Source organism: Phragmites australis, chromosome 15 (genome assembly GCF_958298935.1).
Source record: "Phragmites australis chromosome 15, lpPhrAust1.1, whole genome shotgun sequence".
NCBI lineage: Eukaryota > Viridiplantae > Streptophyta > Magnoliopsida > Poales > Poaceae > Phragmites > Phragmites australis.
Genome location: NC_084935.1, coordinates 9,454,975 through 9,468,687, shown reverse-complemented (window position 1 = coordinate 9,468,687; position 13,713 = coordinate 9,454,975).

Here is a 13,713-nt window from a genome sequence, read left to right as displayed (position 1 = left end):
GTGACTTGTGGAGGAGGGAGAGGGATGATGAAAAGACGAGAAGGCACCCGATTCCGATCCGATCCGTTGGTTGGGAACTCGAGAAAGGAATGTTGGCCGCGCGCGGTCGGCACCACGCCGCACCTATCCTTGTCGCGCATCGTTCGGTGTCGGTCTCCCCAGCAGACAGCCAGCGCGCGGCGTCCGAGTTCCAACGCGCATGCATGGACGCCGCCATTGCCATGGCGTGGCAGCTTGAGCTCGCCTGCCCATTCAGATTCCCTACTAGCTAGCTCATAGTAACTCGATCGGAAAGGAATATTTCTGCTTCTTCTTTTGAAGCTAGCATGCACGGGTTTTAGTGTTCCTCTCATCCACCAGCGAAGGGTACAGGAGTTCATAAATTAAACCATGTTTCGAGAAGTGTGATCCTTCAGTCACATCTTTTGGTAAGAACCATCTGCGCTACAGTGCATTCATTCGACCGAATAAAATGATTCTAGCTCGGCTAGTTCAGCATACTCAGCAGAGCTTACTATACAGCTTTTGGTAAATTTTTTTTAACAGTGGAATCTATTTTCATAGTCTTTTTTTAAAGGCAGGGTCAGCGAGACCGCTCCGTGCGCATCCGGTCCATATATGCCCGTGCGAACGCTCGGACTCGAACGCAGACTGGCTCAAACGCTTACACCGTGCGAGCACCGTCCTTACCAACCGGACTAGCGTCCGGATGCAGCTTTTGGTAAATAGAGTATGAAACGAGTACATTAGACATGCATGCAGAGATAGTTGAGTGTACATGATGAGTGTAAGAACGTGATTAAGTATAGCCAACAGCATTTGTTTTCCAGACTGAAAACGAAGGGTTACTATGTTATTTTAGAATACGTGCAGCAAACTTTAAAAAATTGATCATTAATACACAAAAAATCACTAGATTCGACATATACAAATGATATGAGCGGATCTCCTATAATAAATATTTTTGTATGATTATATGTTTAACAAATTTTATTAAAAAAAATTGAAGACTGTCAATATCCTAAATGAAGAGTGAGATATAGTATACAAATAAGCAAAAGCACACCTGAAACAACGATAACGACCATACGAATATACGCGTCCATAACTTGTTTTCTGGATAAAAAGAGTTTTATTTCATTATATACATATACTTGTGCAATAAGCAAAAGATTATTATTCCCTCTATCTTCTTGACGTCGATAACCATGTCCTCACTCCAGGATGCTAATAAAAGCGCGCAGGCCGGGTGATAACATAAGACGCGACGTTGATGCTTCAACGAAGCTGATCGATGCCGTAGCCGACATAAACACGCCAAGCCTGACGAACGACCGCCCTCCAACCGCCGCGCGACGAAAGGCCACCGGCCGCCGCAACCGCCCGTGCTACGCATCACTGGCGGACTCAGGATTTAAGTAAAAAGGTGCTAATTTCAAAGTACTAAAATTTTCATAAATTTTCAATTTAAAGATGTTCTACTAAAAGTACAATGCCACTGGCATAAGCATATGAAGATATGAAAATAGACAAATGACATGAAAAAAATGAAGTGGACAAAATCAGTCCTTGTATACCTTTGAAGCCCTTCCTCGATACCTATTGGGTTAACAGCTATATGTAAAATGCATCCCAGGTGCACCACCCAGACCAATCCTAGCTCGCAGGGATCTAATATTTGTGATTAATTTAAACATACTTGACAAAACACAAGATAAACACAACACTAGTGTTGAGGTGGAAAGATATATGCCACACAATACACTGATCACCTCGTGTGCAATATCCGACGAGCAATACCAAGATACCACGGTCGTGGAGCTGCGTCGTCAGACCTTCGTCACTAGCCACGCTCGGAAGAGACTCCGTCTGAGCGCAGATGGCTGGCGGCTTGTCCTTGGTCGTCGAGATTAAGAACATGTAGCAATGTAGATTGAAAAAAGAACGGGACTATAGGAGCTAGACAAAACGAAAAGGTAATATAAATTGTGTTTGATTAATTGGAATAATCCTTTTCAAACGGCTATGACCCTCTCATATTTAAAGGGTGGCATGTTTTAGCTGTAAGAGATCAGAACTCCTAATTCAAACCGAACAAAACTAATATATATGATTCGACTATGCTATGCCACCTGATCTCCAAACTTTCTATAACTAACATATCTTTTCTAGTTAACCACGTAAACTCCCATATATTTACCCAAGTATTCTTTATTGCAGTTCGGCCTTTTTGGATTTGACTACAAGCTCGATCTGAACATTTGCTCGCTTACTACCTTCTCGGTCTGACTACTTACTTAGAGACCAATTGCTCTATGTAACTATGTGCTCGAATCCGACCAGTTCTTCCACCTGCTCGGAGACTAACTGTTGAAATTTACTATTTTTGGAGATCAGTGTGCTCGATGGTCACCTAGTCATGGTCACCTAGTCGGTGGTCACTGGTCGTGATCTCTGGACATGGTCACTGGTCGTGGTCACCTGGTCACTTGGTCGAAGACCACCTGCTCGGTTCGGTCACTCTCATGCATTTAATGGGTCTAATAATATCCCATCAAGCCAATCATCACTACAATAACCATTATAGATGTCAAATCTTGTCATCAACATATGCTCCCCTATTTTTAGTAAACAGACATGTTTAATACAAAACAATATCCTCAGTTTTTTCTCAAGACAATGGAAAACAAAACATCGGCCATATCTTATCTAAGTGTTTTGCCACACACTAGGATAATACTTCTTCAAGTATCATCTGTTAATAGCTCTATATAATTTCTCCCCTTGCAAGGTTTCTAACAAATAAGAATTTTTGGGATGATACTTACAACTCTGTATGGGCATTCCCAGCTCAGAGACCACTTGCCGAACTTATTGTCCTTTGACCCAACTGGCATGATAGTCTTTCATACAAGATCTCTAATTTGAAATGATTTTGCTCTTACCTTCTTGTTGTAGGCTTTGGCTACTCTTAATTTGTCTATCTCAATTTTTCTTAAAACTTGTAATCTTTCATCCATCACTTCATCAATCATGTCTATCATTAGATCATAATAATCCACAGCTGACAGATTATTATGCTCAACCAACCTTAAGCACCAAGGTTTACTTCAAACAGTAGTATAACCTCTTGTCCATACACAAGTTCATAGAGTGTTACTTTAGTGACACCATGTCTAGAAATACGGTGTGCCCATAATGCCTCTGATAGAACTTCATGCCATCTTATTGGGGTGTTCCTCTATTTTCTTCTTAATAAGCTTAATCAAAATTTTATTACTGATCATTAGCCTGAGCATAATATAGAGATGAAATGAGAAACTTAATTTTTAATGACTCGACAAATTCACGTATTTGATGCGACATGAATGAAGTACCTTGATCCATAGTTAAAGTTTGAGGAATGCTAAATCTATGAATAATATGCTCCAAAATAAAATCAATCACCTCCTTGTGCATCATGTTCTTGAGAGGAACAACTTCAACCCCATAGGTGAAATAATCAGTAGCCACCAAAATAAAGCAATGACCTTTAGATGATGGAGGATGTATTTGACCAATGAAATCCAAGCCGCAACATCGGAACGGCCGTAGTTTAATAATATGATACATCATAGCTGCAGGAACTAATTGAATCAACAAACTTTTGACATACCTCACATCCCTTATAATACTTAAAGCAATCATCAAGCATAGTGGGCCAATAGAATTCAGTTCTTTTCAATAACTACTTCATCTTGCGTTATAATTGATGTGTGCCACATATGCCTCCATGTACCCCCCCCCCCATAGCAACTCTTGCTTGATCTAAAGCCAAGCACTTGAGAAGCAAACCATCTATAACTCGGCGATATAAATCATCATCCAACAATGTATATTTGAAGGCTTGTCGCTAAATCTTTCTATCATTACTTTTGCTTGGATTCTTCAAATAATCAATCAAAGATTTTCTGCAATCCTTAGAATCAGCCACTTTAACCTCTTCCCTCATTGGAGAAGCCATAACCGAAACCAAGAACTCATGTCTAGCTATACAATGATTAACACTTTGAAGCATCGTTATTTTAATTGCAAAGAATTTGCCTCTATCAACTTAATAACCAGATGCTTGTCATGCTAAATCATTAGCTCTAAAATTATCATCTTTAGACACATGACCGATAGCAAAATTATCCAAGACAGCAATGATGTCTAGACATTTATCAAGATAGCTATTTAGTGATCCATCGAAACATTTATAATTACTGGAAACTTGCTACACAACTAGCAACGAATCATCAAAAGCTTATATATTCTTCACACCAATAGAACTTAAAATTTCTAATCCTAACAAGAGAGTTTCCTATTCGGTTTGATTATTGACACAAAAATAATCTAGAAGATAAGATGTTTCAAAAACAGCACATTTAGATCAAACAAAGACAAGACCAATATCTTGTCCAACTCCGCAAGCTAAACCATCAAAATAAAGTTTTTATGGTTTAATAGATATATAACCGACTTCTAAATCATACTTATCATCAATCTGATGGTCAATAACAAAATTAGTTACAATTTGGTCTTTCATAGATTTCAAAGATTCATAAGCCAAATCATACTCTATAAGTGCATAAGCTCATTTACCAAGATTGACCTTTGCAACATATATTTAACAACATCGGTTTGGCATGCTGCTACATAAGTACTAGATAGCAAGTAACGCCTTAACTTCGTGCAAGTATAATACAACGATAAACATAATTTTTCAATAAATATATACCTCGTCTCTGGTTCCAAGAGACATCGGCTCAAGTAAGTAATTGCATGCCCCTGGCCATCAATTTCTTGTGTCAAAATAGCACCAGTCGCATTCTCTCCAGCAGCAATGTATAGACAAAAAGACAATATGGCTTTAGGTGACTAAAGCACCAAAGGAGTAGACAAATATCTCTTGATTTCATCAAATGCCAGTTGTTGTTCCGCCCCCAAGTAAATTCAGTCTCATTCTTTAACCGAAGTATAGGCACAAAAGCACTAACTTTTTCAAACAAATTTGACACAAACCTTCTCAAGTAATTTACCTTACCTAAGAATTTCTGCATATCTCTTTTACAAGTAGGTGCTTAAACTTTTTGTATTGCCTTTATTTTAGTAGGATCTATCTAGATGTCCTTCTCATGTATTATAAAACCTAAAAACTTCTCAGCTGACACACCAAACGTACATTTGAGTGGATTCATTTTCAGACTGTACTGACGCATCGTTTCAAAGGCTAATCGTAAATTGGCTAAATGAGAATCATCATCATCCGATTTAACAACTATGTCATCAATATATACCTCTAATATGGCACCAAACAAATCATGAAAAAGCAAATTCATAGCCCTTTGGTAAGTAATACCGGCATTTTTTAACCCAAATATCATAACCACTCACTCAAATAAACCAACAAAACTAGGACAACGAAAACCCGTTTTAGACATATTTTTCTCGGCCATAAAGCTTGATTATAACCAACATTATCATCAAGAAAACTAATTATTCTATGTCCTAAAACATCATTAATCAACATATCGGCTATATACATAGGATACTCATCTTTAAGAGTAGCTTTATTCAAATCTCTAAACTATATGCAAACTCACAACTTGTCATTACTCTTCTTCTCAATCGGGACGATTTGGAAATTCAATTCACATATCTACACGGCCTAATAATCTAGCTTTTAATAATCGATCTATCTCTTCTTTAATCCGATCATACAAGTTAGGATTAAACCTTCTAGGTGAATGTTTATAAGGCCTAAATCTCGCTTTAATAGGCAATTGATACTCTACCAACTCTCGGTCAAGCCTCAGCATCTCATGATACTCCCAAGAAAAACAATCAACATATTCTTTGAGCAATTCGATTACTTTGGTCTTGTAATCGACTTTCATATTTTGGTTTACAAACGTCAGCTTTGGTAGAATACCATCACCTATATCAACCTTTTCTAATAGATCGATTGATGAAAAACCTTGTTCTAATCTATCTAACTCATCTATGTCTGCAATGGCTTCACAAATATTGTTCTTATTTAAACGATATTGTTCCATACGCTATTGTAGCCATTCTAAATTCCTATCTCTCATTGATACACCACATCATTTAACTGATTATCACAAACCGACTTCACAACCATGAGCACAAATCCATCCTTGGAGACACTAAGAAAATCATAATCTGAAAAAGCAAGCCCTGATGAGCATTTAGCATTTTTATATCTCCAATCGGTCGAAGCATCGGCCAAAACAACATAGGCCGAAGTATCCATATGTATTATTTTCACATCATCATCCACAGAGATAACACCTTTGACCTCATGAGAATCACCCACAAATCCATTGAACACCAAGTTAGTATTCATTAAAAATTGAGTATAACATCAAATTAACTGCAGCCCCACCATCAACAAGCATTCTTGAAATCGGCTTTCCGTTAATATGACCTTTTACATATAATGGTTTCAAATGTCGATCTGTCTCCTTTGGCTTCTCAAAAATAGCTTCTTTTGGCCCTAAGTCTAATTGAGCCACTTCACCTCCTTTCATAGCATGAAATTCTAAAGGTAACATAAAAACCATATTGATATCCATACATTCGGTCGGTGAAGCATCATCAGTATGCACTAGTGAATCACTATAATCAAGCAATATTTCATATTCCTTGTCACCTTGTATAGGCTCTGGCGTTGTTGTCAGCAAAATGACTATTGCAGGAGCTATTTTGGCATTTAGCTTTGGTTTCCACGTTTGCTTCACAGGTTGCATTGGTTTAACCTCATTGAAAGTATCATCTCATAACTTTTTAGCTTGTTGCTCCATCAATTCTTACTTGCGCAACCACTATAATATTCTCTTCTTTGTGTGAGACAAACCCGAGGGACACCACCTCGACTGTAGACACTTAGAAAGTGGCTTGCTACTGCTTGCTCACGATTATTGGTCTTTGGATCAACTTGGACAGCAGTAGGCACATGTTTAGATTCGACCGAATTATTACCAATGACAATCGGTCCTTTGCCAAGTTTTTTGGCAGCCACTTTCATTAAACTAATCTCAATAATATCAGCAACAATGGTCCTTATTTTATCAACATTAGAATCTGAAATTCGAGTAGGAACCCCACCCTCCTTGGCTCGGTATACTCTCTTCACAACCTTCCCATATCGAACAACAATAGACCGATTTATATGCCCCAATCAGTCATGGATGGATGTGATACTCTATCAAATACCAGCCTTCGTGGTCTTGTACATCCCGGATGAAAAAGAGAAAATTACATAGGAGGAGGAGGCATCCTCATATCATTATAACCCCACATCAAGCAAGGAGGGAATGGCATAGGAGGGGGCGCCCATGGCCATGGCGTCGATGGCCCAAGTGGTGGGTAAACAGCGGTAGCACGGTCTTCCCTTAGTTGATGACGATCATGCACTCCTTGCCTTAAAGGTGATCTTGGCCGCTTGAACCCATTTGGCCAACTTATATGAGTTGGGATGACCTTGTCTTTCTCATATTTAGACAAGAGTTATTTGAATGTGGGTTTGAATTTCTCAACCCTGTCACATCTCTTTGCCTCATTGACTTTCCACTCGCCGACCTCTAGGCTCTTTGGTTTGATCATCCTTGGCTTAGTATTATCATGTCCTCCAGAGGCTAAAGTGTTCACCATAATCTTGATCGATTCCTTGCCTTAGTGAGTTTTCTTAAGTAACACCTCTCTTAACAAGCTTTTGTTCTCCTCCAAATGAAATATGAAGGTTCGAACGATGACGACGTTTAGGTCTTTCTTCACCAATGATTACATTTTTCCCTTTAGTTGATTCAGCTTGAGTTGGCTGAATTCAGATGATCTTATCTTGGAGATCAACCACATTAACTAGGAACAACTGCTTATCTACTTGCATCTCCGCAAATTTCAATCATCCTTCATTAATGGCCGATTGAATCTATCGATGAAAAACATCGCAATTGTTAGTCGCATGAGAATAAGAATTATGTCATTTGCAATAAGATCGCCTCTTCAATTCATCTAATGGCGGAATTACATGGCCATGAGATATCTTAATATGTTTTCTTGTAGCAAGTAATAAAAACTACCTATCGAATTTTGCTACATCAAAAATAAATTAATTTCCTCTTGCTGATTCTTAGTAGGCATCAGCTTAAGAGAAGAGCAAATGAGTGGTTTAGACTTAGAAGACCAAGCTCATTCAGCCACACATACATCAACGTCGTCATCGTATGAACCTTCATATTCATATTCATATTCAAGTATGTGAACATTAGGACGATCAACTCTCGATTTATCTTTTGATCTTTACAAAATTTTAGACTCTTTAGCCCGGCTCTCTTGTGCCAGAGCTCTTTGCAAGTCTTAACTAACATCTTGAAAATCATACACTTCTAGCTTTTCCTTAAGATGAAACAATAAACCCGAATAGGCTAATTCGACCATATCTTTTTCAAAAAGTGTCAAATTAAAACATCAGTTCTTTGTATCCCTAAACCTTCTAATATAATCAGCAATAGGTTCATTGCATTTTTTCTTAACATATGTCAAATGCGAAAGTCTCAATTCAGTGTCAGTTCTATAAAAATATTCATAAAACTTTTATTCTAATTGAGACCACACATGTACAAAATTAGAAGCAAGAGATGTAAACCATGTAAAAGCAGTCCTAGACAGTGACAAAGAAAATAATCTAATTTTTAGGACATCATTGGAACTGACTTCACCCAATTGCATAAGAAATTGACTCACATGCTCCCTATTTGTTCTATTATCTTCCTCGATGAATTTTACAAAATCAGAAACTTTAAAATCGTGGGAGTATGGGATTGTATCATAGTGCTTGGGATATGGCTTTTGATATGCATGAGCTTTTCTTTTAACCTCCACACTAAATTGTTCTCTTGGCATGTTAGCTACTTGTTCTCGCATGATTTCAGCATAATCGGCCACAAACCAAGCAGGGTTAGCTATTGGCTCAAGCTATGATGTGGGCAAATTCGACGCATAGGAAGTAATAGGAGGTGGCGTAGTGAAACATTTTACAGGCGTTGGGCCATAAGGGATACCTGACCCTTTCGCTGGTATAGGCAGAGCACTATATTATGATTTGTTAATATGGTGTATTTATATTAGGATAACTTTTGGCTCTATAAGGTGGAGCTAAAGTTGAAGTATGGTGCTTAACATGTGGTATTTGATACAGGTTTTGTGTTACATCAATCCTAATAGCATGAGGATCAACATGATTAAGTGCATCACTACCCATATAATCTCGACCATCATGAGGGTAAGTATAAGAAACACTAGGTAATGTCTTGACAGTAGAAGGAATAGAAGCATTAACATTACTAGCACTAGGTTTCTTGAAATTTTGTTCCTCATGTATTTGTAAAACTAAAGGCCGAATCTTACTAACCAATGTGTTCTCAACCATCTTTTAGACACTATTAGCCATAGTTGCACCAACAGATTAATCAATCATATTGGCAATATCCTCTTGAGAGAAAGAGATGATTGAGCACCTACATTGGTTAATACTTTAGAGTGCTAGTCAGCGGGCGGTGAAGAATCTTCCTTCTTGAACACGTCTTGCCAAGTCTTTACGTAGTGCGAGAACAGTTGTTGCTGACATTGTTCCAAGTCAACCTCAATCGCTAGACGCGCTTCTCCCGGTAACTCATCGTAGGATGCCATGATGATGTAATATTTGTCAATCTTGAAAATAGGCATGCCTAGGGTTTTAGAATTTGGCTAAAATGCAGCTAAAAGCTTCGATTCCCTAGCGAAGTCACCAAAAAATGTTGACATCGAAAAATACTACGTCAAACACTAAGCACCTTGTGTGCAATATCCGGCGAGCAACACATAGGATACTCCAATCGTGGTGTTGCATCGTCAGACCTTTATCATCAGCCATGCTCGGGAGGGACCTCGTCAGAGCGTGGATGGTCGGTGGCTTGTCCTTAGTCACCGAGATCAAAAATAGGTATAAATATAGATTAGAAAAGAGAACAGGACTATAGAAGCTAGGCAAAATAAAAAGGTAATGCAAATTGTGTTTGATTGATTGGATTGATTATTCTCAATCGGCTATGACCCTCTTATATTTAAAGGGCGGCATGTCTTAGCTGCAAGAGATCAGGAGTCCTAATTCAAATCGAACAAAACTTATAGATATGATTCGACTATGCCACACCTGATCTTTAAACTTTCTATAACTAATATATCTTTCCTAGTCAACCACACATAGTTCCATATATTTATCCAAGTATCCTTTATTGTAATTCAGCCTCTTTGATTCGACTACATGCTTGACCCGAACATTTGTTCGCTTACTACCTTCTCGGTTTGACTACCTGCTTAGAGACCAATTGCTTAATGTATCTATGTGCTTGAATCCAACCAATTCTTCTACCTGTTTGGAGACCAACTGATGAAATTCACCATATTAAGAGATCACCGTGGTCAGTGGTTACCTGGTCGTGGTCACCTGGACGGTGGCCACCTGGTCAATGGTCGCATGGTTGTTGGTCATGTGACGTGGTCAGTGGTCACTGGTTATGGTCCCTAGACATGGTCACTAGACGTGGTCGGTGGTCATTGGTCATGGTCCCTAGACGTGATCACTAGACGTTGTCCAAGTGCGTGAAGCCCAGCTCGCTCGCACACGAGAGAGCGACACTCGCGCTAATTGGGCTGCAGCTACGCTGCTGGGCCGCACGCATGGGAGTTTGTGTTGAGGTCGGTTGGGGCTTTTGGTCCGGCCGGTTTTTAAGTTTTGGGGTTTTCTCAATTAATTTGTTGAACAGAACTTTGTGTTTATACTTTGTGCTGAAAATTTTATCCAAAAAGTTTGCTGGAATTTTTTGACAAAAGTTTATGCTGAAAAATTTGTCGGTAACTTTTTTCGATAACCTTTTTTCAAAAACTTTTTCTTGGTAATTTTTCTCCAAAACTTTTTCTCAGTAATTTTTTTTAAAAAAAATTTCTCGGTAATTTTTTTCTTAAAATTTTTCTCGGTAACTTTTTTCTCAAAACTTTTTGAGTCAATTTTTTTATTTGGTAATTTTCTGAGCTATTTTTTTCTTAGTTGAAGGAGAAGAGCACTTCTCCCGACCGAGGCAGGCAGTCAGTCAGACTAGTGGCGCACACGCGGGGCATATGGGGTAATGGGGGCATATGGCTCGGTCGCATGTACCATGTCTGGCTTGGACATCGCGTGCGAGCTCGTGTGCGGCTGGGAGCGGGCGGGATGGACTGCGTGGAGGCTGTGTGGGCCAGGTGCAGCGGCTGCAGCGCGTGGGAGCGATCTTCTACGCGCTCCCGAAAAGGTTGTCGGGTAGCTGTCGGAAGATTTGCTCGGATGCTTGCGCGCGCGCCCGCGAAATAGCTACGTCCTCCTTGTCCTCTATATGACTGAAGGTTCCTTTGATCTTGGACTTGGATAGCATCCTGCATCCTAAATGAAGATGCAAGTGAGCCACTTATAGAACAAAAACAACCATGTCCTTGTAGTTAAATTAAGACTTAAGACTATGGCATTAACTTGATGTATTTCTTCAGAAGCTTGAAAAGGTTATCCTCTGAGTTGATGAATATTGCATCAACTGCTTTGTTCCATCCTCTGCACCTCCGGATCACCTATAAAGAGGCACGAGTACATCATTTCTCTCTCTTAAAAATTCCCATTCCAAGCTTTGCAGATTTTGATGTGATCGAGTACTTCAAAATTAAAATTCAGTAGGTGACAGACAGAACAAAACATACCGTTCTTGAAGCAAAACTAGAGCTCGTTCTCGAGGCTCGCCTGGAGGCTGGCCTGGAAGCCGCCGTCAGGAACCGGCGGCATTAGCACGTACACCGTGCTCCTCTCCGCCACCGTAGAACTCGCCTCACTCCTGAATTCCAAGAACAAGCATTAGCATTAGCTTGGTGAATTTGATACCAAATTGTCGTGTAAAAAAATTCAACATGCATAACCCGGCATGTTTGAGTTATTGCCTCTCTGTTTGTTCCACCACTACCCTCCTGAGAAGCAGGGCCGTACCGCAGTATATAGGGGCCCTGTGCAAAATTGAAATTACGCTCTCAGAAAAAAAAGATATCTTTTCTCGAATACAATTGTATATGTACCGTTAAAAACAGAATTAATGTTATATGTGGTCAATATTTATAAATAAAAGAGGAATATTTAAGAAATTCATAAAAATATAATAATGTTCAATCTAGAAGATTTGTGATTTCTGAAGAGTCTATTTATATTCTATATGCTATACTATAGTATTCAATTTGAACGGGTGATTAAATTTCAGTTACACCTAAAGGCTAAAACATGCTTAGTACTAGTCGTATAGTTCTATCTAATCTTCACACAAAAATTCATGAGACTTAGCTGTTTGCAATGAGATAAATGGCCAAGTTAATAAATTGATGACCTAATTAATAATCTAAAATTATAAAAATTAATTTTAGTAAGGTATGATTAATGATCACGTGAGGCCCCTTGCAGGGTGGAGCAGGGTGGAGGTCCTGTGCAGTCGCCCACCCTGCCCTTGCTAATCGACGGCCCTGCTGAGAAGAAGTATTGAAATTTAGTAACACTGTAAACTTAAAAGGTACCGAGTTCAGAGACGAACACCCGAAGGAGAAAGTATATCTCAGAAGCGAAGCTACGCGGAGCCTGCAGTGGGATGGCTGGCAGCACTGTCGTCAACCGTCGGAGGCTCAAGGAGTGCTACATGCGCCAGAGGGGTGCTATCCCTTAGTGACTTGGGTCAAACCCGTGCTAGAGTCCCCTCGCACGAGCCGTGGGTCCGCCCCTACTAGCAACTATGCTAGGCATTGCATGCATGTTCGATCCGACCCGGTTAACCGTTTAGATCATCGACGCCGATCGAACAGCTCACTCGTCCACCCACCGTGGCTAGCCGGCCACCGTCCGTGTCGGTATCGCGATCCGGCAGTCTGTCCGGCCGGGTTTGCTCCACAGGACCGAGCTAGTCACTGTTCTCAGCGTACCTCGTGTTCATCGTACCCTACCCGGAGTCGTCCCTGACTCCGTGCACGCTGGTACTTAGGCCACGTATCGAACGTTGGCTAACCTATCAGAGAAAGCTATCGTCGATCGACACGATCAATTAGTTTCAGATGAAGCACGCAACTGTACCGGCCAATGCAATCAGTATCCAGTGGCTGGTCAGCTCCGGCCACGATCGATCCTCCTCGCCCACGGGGCCGGCCAACCAACAGGCCAGGGCAGATGGTCAACCACCTTCTTCATCTCACAAGACTACAAGTTGCTGGCTAGCATCCATCCGCGAGGAGAGGACCGCATGGATAACAGCAACGCAAATGCTAGCTAGCCTCTAGTACTTACGTCAACCCGACCCATGCGATGGCAGGATGGGAGGCAGACCGTAGCCGGACCACTGCAACAAGCCTCCAGCTGACGGCCGGCCAGCCCCATGGGCGGCGGAGGACGGACTTGTCCGCGATGTCAACGACTGTCCATCGATGCGGGCGCGCTATGTAGGTAGGTAGGATTGCAGGTAGCGTCAGGGCCAGGCAGCGATACGGGGTCCGGCGGGTTGCTTACCTCGCGGGCAGATCGAGCATCAGGCAGGCATGCAGGCGTCTCCTCGGCCGCATTGGCGCGCTGCTGCTGCTGCTGCTGCG